Source organism: Schistocerca gregaria, unplaced genomic scaffold, assembly GCF_023897955.1.
Source record: "Schistocerca gregaria isolate iqSchGreg1 unplaced genomic scaffold, iqSchGreg1.2 ptg000483l, whole genome shotgun sequence".
Taxonomy (NCBI): Eukaryota; Metazoa; Arthropoda; class Insecta; order Orthoptera; family Acrididae; genus Schistocerca; species Schistocerca gregaria.
In genome coordinates this window covers 1,452,501-1,460,000 of record NW_026061892.1, presented here as the reverse complement: position 1 = coordinate 1,460,000, position 7,500 = coordinate 1,452,501, and the positions used below count along the sequence as shown (strand labels likewise).

The window sequence follows — 7,500 nt, the reverse complement described above, 5'->3', positions numbered from 1 at the left end:
CCTTAACCTAACTCAAGTTGTCCCTTAACCTAACTCAAGTTGTCCCTTAACCTAACCCACGTTGTCCCTTAACCTAACCCACGTTGTCCCTTAACCTAACCCACGTTGTCCCTTAACCTAACTCAAGTTGTCCCTTAACCTAACCCACGTTGTCCCTTAACCTAACTCAAGTTGTCCCTTAACCTAACTCAAGTTGTCCCTTAACCTAACTCAAGTTGTCCCTTAACCTAACCCACGTTGTCCCTTAACCTAACCCACGTTGTCCCTTAACCTAACCCACGTTGTCCCTTAACCTAACCCACGTTGTCCCTTAACCTAACCCACGTTGTCCCTTAACCTAACCCACGTTGTCCCTTAACCTAACTCAATTTGTCCCTTAACCTAACTCAATTTGTCCCTTAACCTAACTCAATTTGTCCCTTAACCTAACTCAATTTGTCCCTTAACCTAACTCAAGTTGTCCCTTAACCTAACTCAAGTTGTCCCTTAACCTAACTCAAGTTGTCCCTTAACCTAACTCAAGTTGTCCCTTAACCTAACTCAAGTTGTCCCTTAACCTAACTCAATTTGTCCCTTAACCTAACTCAATTTGTCCCTTAACCTAACTCAAGTTGTCCCTTAACCTAACTCAATTTGTCCCTTAACCTAACTCAATTTGTCCCTTAACCTAACTCAAGTTGTCCCTTAACCTAACTCAAGTTGTCCCTTAACCTAACTCAAGTTGTCCCTTAACCTAACTCAAGTTGTCCCTTAACCTAACCCACGTTGTCCCTTAACCTAACCCACGTTGTCCCTTAACCTAACCCACGTTGTCCCTTAACCTAACCCACGTTGTCCCTTAACCTAACCCACGTTGTCCCTTAACCTAACCCACGTTGTCCCTTAACCTAACCCACGTTGTCCCTTAACCTAACATAGTTCACTGCTCGGAATCTCTGGTGTCGTTGTTATCCTCATGTAGATGTCTTGCGAGTGTTGCTTACTTTCCACATATTCCCGCTATCCACTGTCAATTGTACTGCAATAGGACTATATCGCCCCCTCCCCCCCCCCCCCCTCTGTCCCCCTCTTTGTGTCTCTGTCCTCTCAAGCTGGTCGGTCTGGCGTTTGAGTGTTAAATGAGCCTCGCAGCTGTTCAGTTGCATTCAGATGTCGACGCCCTCAGTGTACGTCGTGGTATGGTCTGTGTCCATTGTCCGCTGATGTCGTACGCGTAACCCACACGCTGTACCGATCATCGGTCGTTACGTACAGAGTGAAGTAGTGTGATACGTGTGACCGTACGCTGGCTGTGCCCAACGGTGTCGAATCTCAATTTCCATATGTTGTGCTCGATGCTACTTGTCTCGTCTCCCAATAACAGCTAGGTTGCACTGTGGTACGCCGTAGAGGCGTGTGGGAGGAACGTACGAACGCATTGTATGTCACCCTGGGTCGCTGGGGGTGGTGGTGCGGTGAGTCAGGTCAGGTCAGGTCAGCGTGAGCCGTCTGATGTAGTGACGCGTGTATTCCGACTTTGTCGTATTGCCTCACACAAAGTGCTACCCTGGTGGACCGCGTTCCATATCTGGGACATGCCGCAGATGCCAGTTGACAGTGGATCGCGGAAGGGACATCGCATACGTGCGCGGGCCACCTTCCACGTGTTCTCTTCTGCACATGTCGCAGTGTGTATGTGGTCTGATGTAGCGTGTCGTGACACATGACATCGTGGCATGCAAGAATTGTTGAATTCGCAAATGTAGGTGGACATCTACGTTTACTGCCCAAGATACGCAAATGAACTGGAAATCCGTTGTTGAGCGGTTGTTCACGCTGGAGGTGAATCTGTGATGGCGACGATCGGTACAGCTATTAACCGGTTGTTTCAGCGGTACCCGCCACATCCACACACGTGACTAGGCCCATGTGGGTATGAAGCGATACGCGGCGGTGGCTTCGTGGGACTGTTCCCGGCCGGTGAAGGGGGGCCGCCCGGCGTGTTGGCCGCGCGCTGCGTGGGCGCACGCGCAACAGCCGGCTGGTGGGGGGCGCCGAGTGGCAGGAGCGCCAGCAGACGGGCCCGGCAGGCGGCGCAGCTACGCTGCGGCGCACCCTGCACGCGGCGCCTGGCGGCCAAAGTTGGTTCAGCCGAGCCCGGTGCGAAGCGCGGTGGACATCTGCAGTGTGCTGGTCTGATTGAGGACTGTGTGCGTTGAGGATGCGCCGCCGCCTGGCACTCGGCGCCGCGACGCCGTCTGCTGCTCGGTCGCCCCAGCGGTTCTCGCAGGTGGTTTGTATCGCAGTTGTGCGGACGTGTTGGCGCGTGCGCTGTGCTGGGAGAGTTCGCTTCTGCACCCAAGTGGGGCTTTGCCCTTGTGTGGCGCTGGCGTTGGAGCTGCCGGTCACCATAGGTGGCGCGTGTTGTCTCCCGCCGGCAATGCCACGACAGCACGCTCCCGGGCCTCTGTCAGCAGCGGCAAGCTCAGTTGGGAGCAAGGGTGTTCGCACTAAAACCGTCTACTCGCCTAACTCCGGGTGATTGCGCCTCTCTCGAAACCGACCAAGTACCTAGGACGGCCCTGCGCGCCGCCGGGACCTGAGAGGGTTTCGAGGTGTATCGTGCAGGGGAGCTCGGCCTCCTCCTGTTTGCAGAATAATTGAGCGGACGCTTGCGTGTTCGCGCGGGCCCCCGGGACACACTCCCGGGCGGCCGGCTGCTCAGCTCTAGTTGACGCAGCTCCCTGGTTGATCCTGCCAGTAGTCATATGCTTGTCTCAAAGATTAAGCCATGCATGTCTCAGTACAAGCCGCATTAAGGTGAAACCGCGAATGGCTCATTAAATCAGTTATGGTTCCTTAGATCGTATCCACGTTACTTGGATAACTGTGGTAATTCTAGAGCTAATACATGCAAACAGAGTCCCGACCAGAGATGGAAGGGACGCTTTTATTAGATCAAAACCAATCGGATTGGCTTGTCTGGTCCGTTTGCCTTGGTGACTCTGAATAACTTTGGGCTGATCGCACGGTCCTCGTACCGGCGACGCATCTTTCAAATGTCTGCCTTATCAACTGTCGATGGTAGGTTCTGCGCCTACCATGGTTGTAACGGGTAACGGGGAATCAGGGTTCGATTCCGGAGAGGGAGCCTGAGAAACGGCTACCACATCCAAGGAAGGCAGCAGGCGCGCAAATTACCCACTCCCGGCACGGGGAGGTAGTGACGAAAAATAACGATACGGGACTCATCCGAGGCCCCGTAATCGGAATGAGTACACTTTAAATCCTTTAACGAGTATCTATTGGAGGGCAAGTCTGGTGCCAGCAGCCGCGGTAATTCCAGCTCCAATAGCGTATATTAAAGTTGTTGCGGTTAAAAAGCTCGTAGTTGGATTTGTGTCCCACGCTGTTGGTTCACCGCCCGTCGGTGTTTAACTGGCATGTATCGTGGGACGTCCTGCCGGTGGGGCGAGCCGAAGGGGTGCTTTCGCGTCCCGAGGCGGACCCCGTTTAAATCCTACCAGGGTGCTCTTTGTTGAGTGTCTCGGTGGGCCGGCACGTTTACTTTGAACAAATTAGAGTGCTTAAAGCAGGCAAGCCCGCCTGAATACTGTGTGCATGGAATAATGGAATAGGACCTCGGTTCTATTTTGTTGGTTTTCGGAACCCGAGGTAATGATTAATAGGGACAGGCGGGGGCATTCGTATTGCGACGTTAGAGGTGAAATTCTTGGATCGTCGCAAGACGAACAGAAGCGAAAGCATTTGCCAAGTATGTTTTCATTAATCAAGAACGAAAGTTAGAGGTTCGAAGGCGATCAGATACCGCCCTAGTTCTAACCATAAACGATGCCAGCCAGCGATCCGCCGCAGTTCCTCCGATGACTCGGCGGGCAGCCTCCGGGAAACCAAAGCTTTTGGGTTCCGGGGGAAGTATGGTTGCAAAGCTGAAACTTAAAGGAATTGACGGAAGGGCACCACCAGGAGTGGAGCCTGCGGCTTAATTTGACTCAACACGGGAAACCTCACCAGGCCCGGACACCGGAAGGATTGACAGATTGATAGCTCTTTCTTGATTCGGTGGGTGGTGGTGCATGGCCGTTCTTAGTTGGTGGAGCGATTTGTCTGGTTAATTCCGATAACGAACGAGACTCTAGCCTGCTAACTAGTCGCGTGACATCCTTCGTGCTGTCAGCGATTACTTTTCTTCTTAGAGGGACAGGCGGCTTCTAGCCGCACGAGATTGAGCAATAACAGGTCTGTGATGCCCTTAGATGTTCTGGGCCGCACGCGCGCTACACTGAAGGAATCAGCGTGTCTTCCTAGGCCGAAAGGTCGGGGTAACCCGCTGAACCTCCTTCGTGCTAGGGATTGGGGCTTGCAATTGTTCCCCATGAACGAGGAATTCCCAGTAAGCGCGAGTCATAAGCTCGCGTTGATTACGTCCCTGCCCTTTGTACACACCGCCCGTCGCTACTACCGATTGAATGATTTAGTGAGGTCTTCGGACTGGTACGCGGCATCGACTCTGTCGTTGCCGATGCTACCGGAAAGATGACCAAACTTGATCATTTAGAGGAAGTAAAAGTCGTAACAAGGTTTCCGTAGGTGAACCTGCGGAAGGATCATTACCGACTAGACTGCATGTCTTTCGATGTGCGTGTCGTGTCGCGCAACACGCTACCTGTACGGCAGTGGCCGTGCGCCGCGTGCGGAACCACGCGTGCCTCTCAAAACTAGCGGAAGTGTTGTTGTTGTTGTTGTGTGGTACGAGCGCTGAAGCTCTGGAGCGGCTGGCCTGCGGTACCTGGCGCCTGGCGCCGGTTTTGAATGACGTTCGCCCGAGTGCCTGTCCGCCCCGGTGTGGAGCCGTACGACGCCCATCGGCTGTGAGGCCGTTGGACACAAAAAAATAGTGGAACAGGGGCCGTCAGACGCCTCAGTCCCGCAAATGCTACTGTCTTGAAAGAGACAGTGGGAGACTGAAAAGGAAAAGATCACCCAGGACGGTGGATCACTCGGCTCGTGGGTCGATGAAGAACGCAGCAAATTGCGCGTCGACATGTGAACTGCAGGACACATGAACATCGACGTTTCGAACGCACATTGCGGTCCATGGATTCCGTTCCCGGGCCACGTCTGGCTGAGGGTCGGCTACGTATACTGAAGCGCGCGGCGTTTGTCCCGCTTCGGAGACGTGGGAGTGTCGTGGTCGCCTGTGTGGCCGGCCGCGTCTCCTTAAACGTGCGATGCGCGCCCGTCGCCTGGCGGTTCGCATACCGGTACTTTCTCGGTAGCGTGCACAGCCGGCTGGCGGTGTGGCGTGCGACACCTCGTACAACGACCTCAGAGCAGGCGAGACTACCCGCTGAATTTAAGCATATTACTAAGCGGAGGAAAAGAAACTAACAAGGATTCCCCCAGTAGCGGCGAGCGAACAGGGAAGAGTCCAGCACCGAACCCCGCAGGCTGCCGCCTGTCGTGGCATGTGGTGTTTGGGAGGGTCCACTACCCCGACGCCTCGCGCCGAGCCCAAGTCCAACTTGAATGAGGCCACGGCCCGTAGAGGGTGCCAGGCCCGTAGCGGCCGGTGCGAGCGTCGGCGGGACCTCTCCTTCGAGTCGGGTTGCTTGAGAGTGCAGCTCCAAGTGGGTGGTAAACTCCATCTGAGACTAAATATGACCACGAGACCGATAGCGAACAAGTACCGTGAGGGAAAGTTGAAAAGAACTTTGAAGAGAGAGTTCAAAAGTACGTGAAACCGTTCTGGGGTAAACGTGAGAAGTCCGAAAGGTCGAACGGGTGAGATTCACGGCCATCCGGCCACTGGCCCCCGCCCTCGGCAGATGGGGCCGGCCGCCCGCGCGGAGCAATCCGCGGCGGGGTCGTGTCCGGTTGCCTTTCCACTCGCCGCGGGGTGGGGCCGTTCCGGTGTGCGGTGGGCCGCACTTCTCCCCTAGTAGGACGTCGCGACCCGCTGGGTGCCGGCCTACGGCCCGGGTGCGCAGCCTGTCCTTCCGCGGGCCTCGGTTCGCGTCTGTTGGGCAGAGCCCCGGTGTCCTGGCTGGCTGCTCGGCGGTATATCTGGAGGAGTCGATTCGCCCCTTTGGGCGCTCAGGCTCCCGGCAAGCGCGCGCGGTTCTTCCCGGATGACGGACCTACCTGGCCCGGCCCCGGACCCGCGCCGCTGTTGGCTCGGGATGCTCTCGGGCGGAATAATCGCTCCCGTCAGCGGCGCTTCAGCTTTGGACAATTTCACGACCCGTCTTGAAACACGGACCAAGGAGTCTAACATGTGCGCGAGTCATTGGGCTGTACGAAACCTAAAGGCGTAATGAAAGTGAAGGTCTCGCCTTGCGCGGGCCGAGGGAGGATGGGGCTTCCCCGCCCTTCACGGGGCGGCGGCCTCCGCACTCCCGGGGCGTCTCGTCCTCATTGCGAGGTGAGGCGCACCTAGAGCGTACACGTTGGGACCCGAAAGATGGTGAACTATGCCTGGCCAGGACGAAGTCAGGGGAAACCCTGATGGAGGTCCGTAGCGATTCTGACGTGCAAATCGATCGTCGGAGCTGGGTATAGGGGCGAAAGACTAATCGAACCATCTAGTAGCTGGTTCCCTCCGAAGTTTCCCTCAGGATAGCTGGTGCTCGTACGAGTCTCATCCGGTAAAGCGAATGATTAGAGGCCTTGGGGCCGAAACGACCTCAACCTATTCTCAAACTTTAAATGGGTGAGATCTCCGGCTTGCTTGATATGCTGAAGCCGCGAGCAAACGACTCGGATCGGAGTGCCAAGTGGGCCACTTTTGGTAAGCAGAACTGGCGCTGTGGGATGAACCAAACGCCGAGTTAAGGCGCCCGAATCGACGCTCATGGGAAACCATGAAAGGCGTTGGTTGCTTAAGACAGCAGGACGGTGGCCATGGAAGTCGGAATCCGCTAAGGAGTGTGTAACAACTCACCTGCCGAAGCAACTAGCCCTGAAAATGGATGGCGCTGAAGCGTCGTGCCTATACTCGGCCGTCAGTCTGGCAGTCATGGCCGGTCCTCGCGGCCGGCCGCGAAGCCCTGACGAGTAGGAGGGTCGCGGCGGTGGGCGCAGAAGGGTCTGGGCGTGAGCCTGCCTGGAGCCGCCGTCGGTGCAGATCTTGGTGGTAGTAGCAAATACTCCAGCGAGGCCCTGGAGGGCTGACGCGGAGAAGGGTTTCGTGTGAACAGCCGTTGCACACGAGTCAGTCGATCCTAAGCCCTAGGAGAAATCCGATGTTGATGGGGGCCGTCATAGCATGATGCACTTTGTGCTGGCCCCCGTTGGGCGAAAGGGAATCCGGTTCCTATTCCGGAACCCGGCAGCGGAACCGATATAAGTCAGGCCCCTCTTTTAGAGATGCTCGTCGGGGTAACCCAAAAGGACCCGGAGACGCCGTCGGGAGATCGGGGAAGAGTTTTCTTTTCTGCATGAGCGTTCGAGTTCCCTGGAATCCTCTAGCAGGGAGATAGGGTTTGGAACGCGAAGAGC

At 55.9% G+C, this 7,500-nt stretch overlaps 2 non-coding genes and 1 pseudogene across 2 annotated transcripts; all 3 read left to right on the top strand.

Annotated features, from left to right (window-relative positions):
- Nucleotides 1-2,720: 2,720 nt before the first annotated feature.
- Nucleotides 2,721-4,613, top strand: LOC126313460 (small subunit ribosomal RNA). The gene has a single exon (XR_007555151.1). It is a non-coding gene; the product is annotated as a small subunit ribosomal RNA (ribosomal RNA).
- A 367-nt stretch (nucleotides 4,614-4,980) lies between these two features.
- LOC126313633 (5.8S ribosomal RNA) lies at nucleotides 4,981-5,135 on the top strand. Its single transcript, XR_007555283.1, has one exon. It is a non-coding gene; the product is annotated as a 5.8S ribosomal RNA (ribosomal RNA).
- Nucleotides 5,136-5,323: 188 nt separating this feature from the next.
- The window catches only part of LOC126313607 (large subunit ribosomal RNA), a 4,759-nt pseudogene continuing 2,582 nt past the window's right edge, over nucleotides 5,324-7,500 (top strand).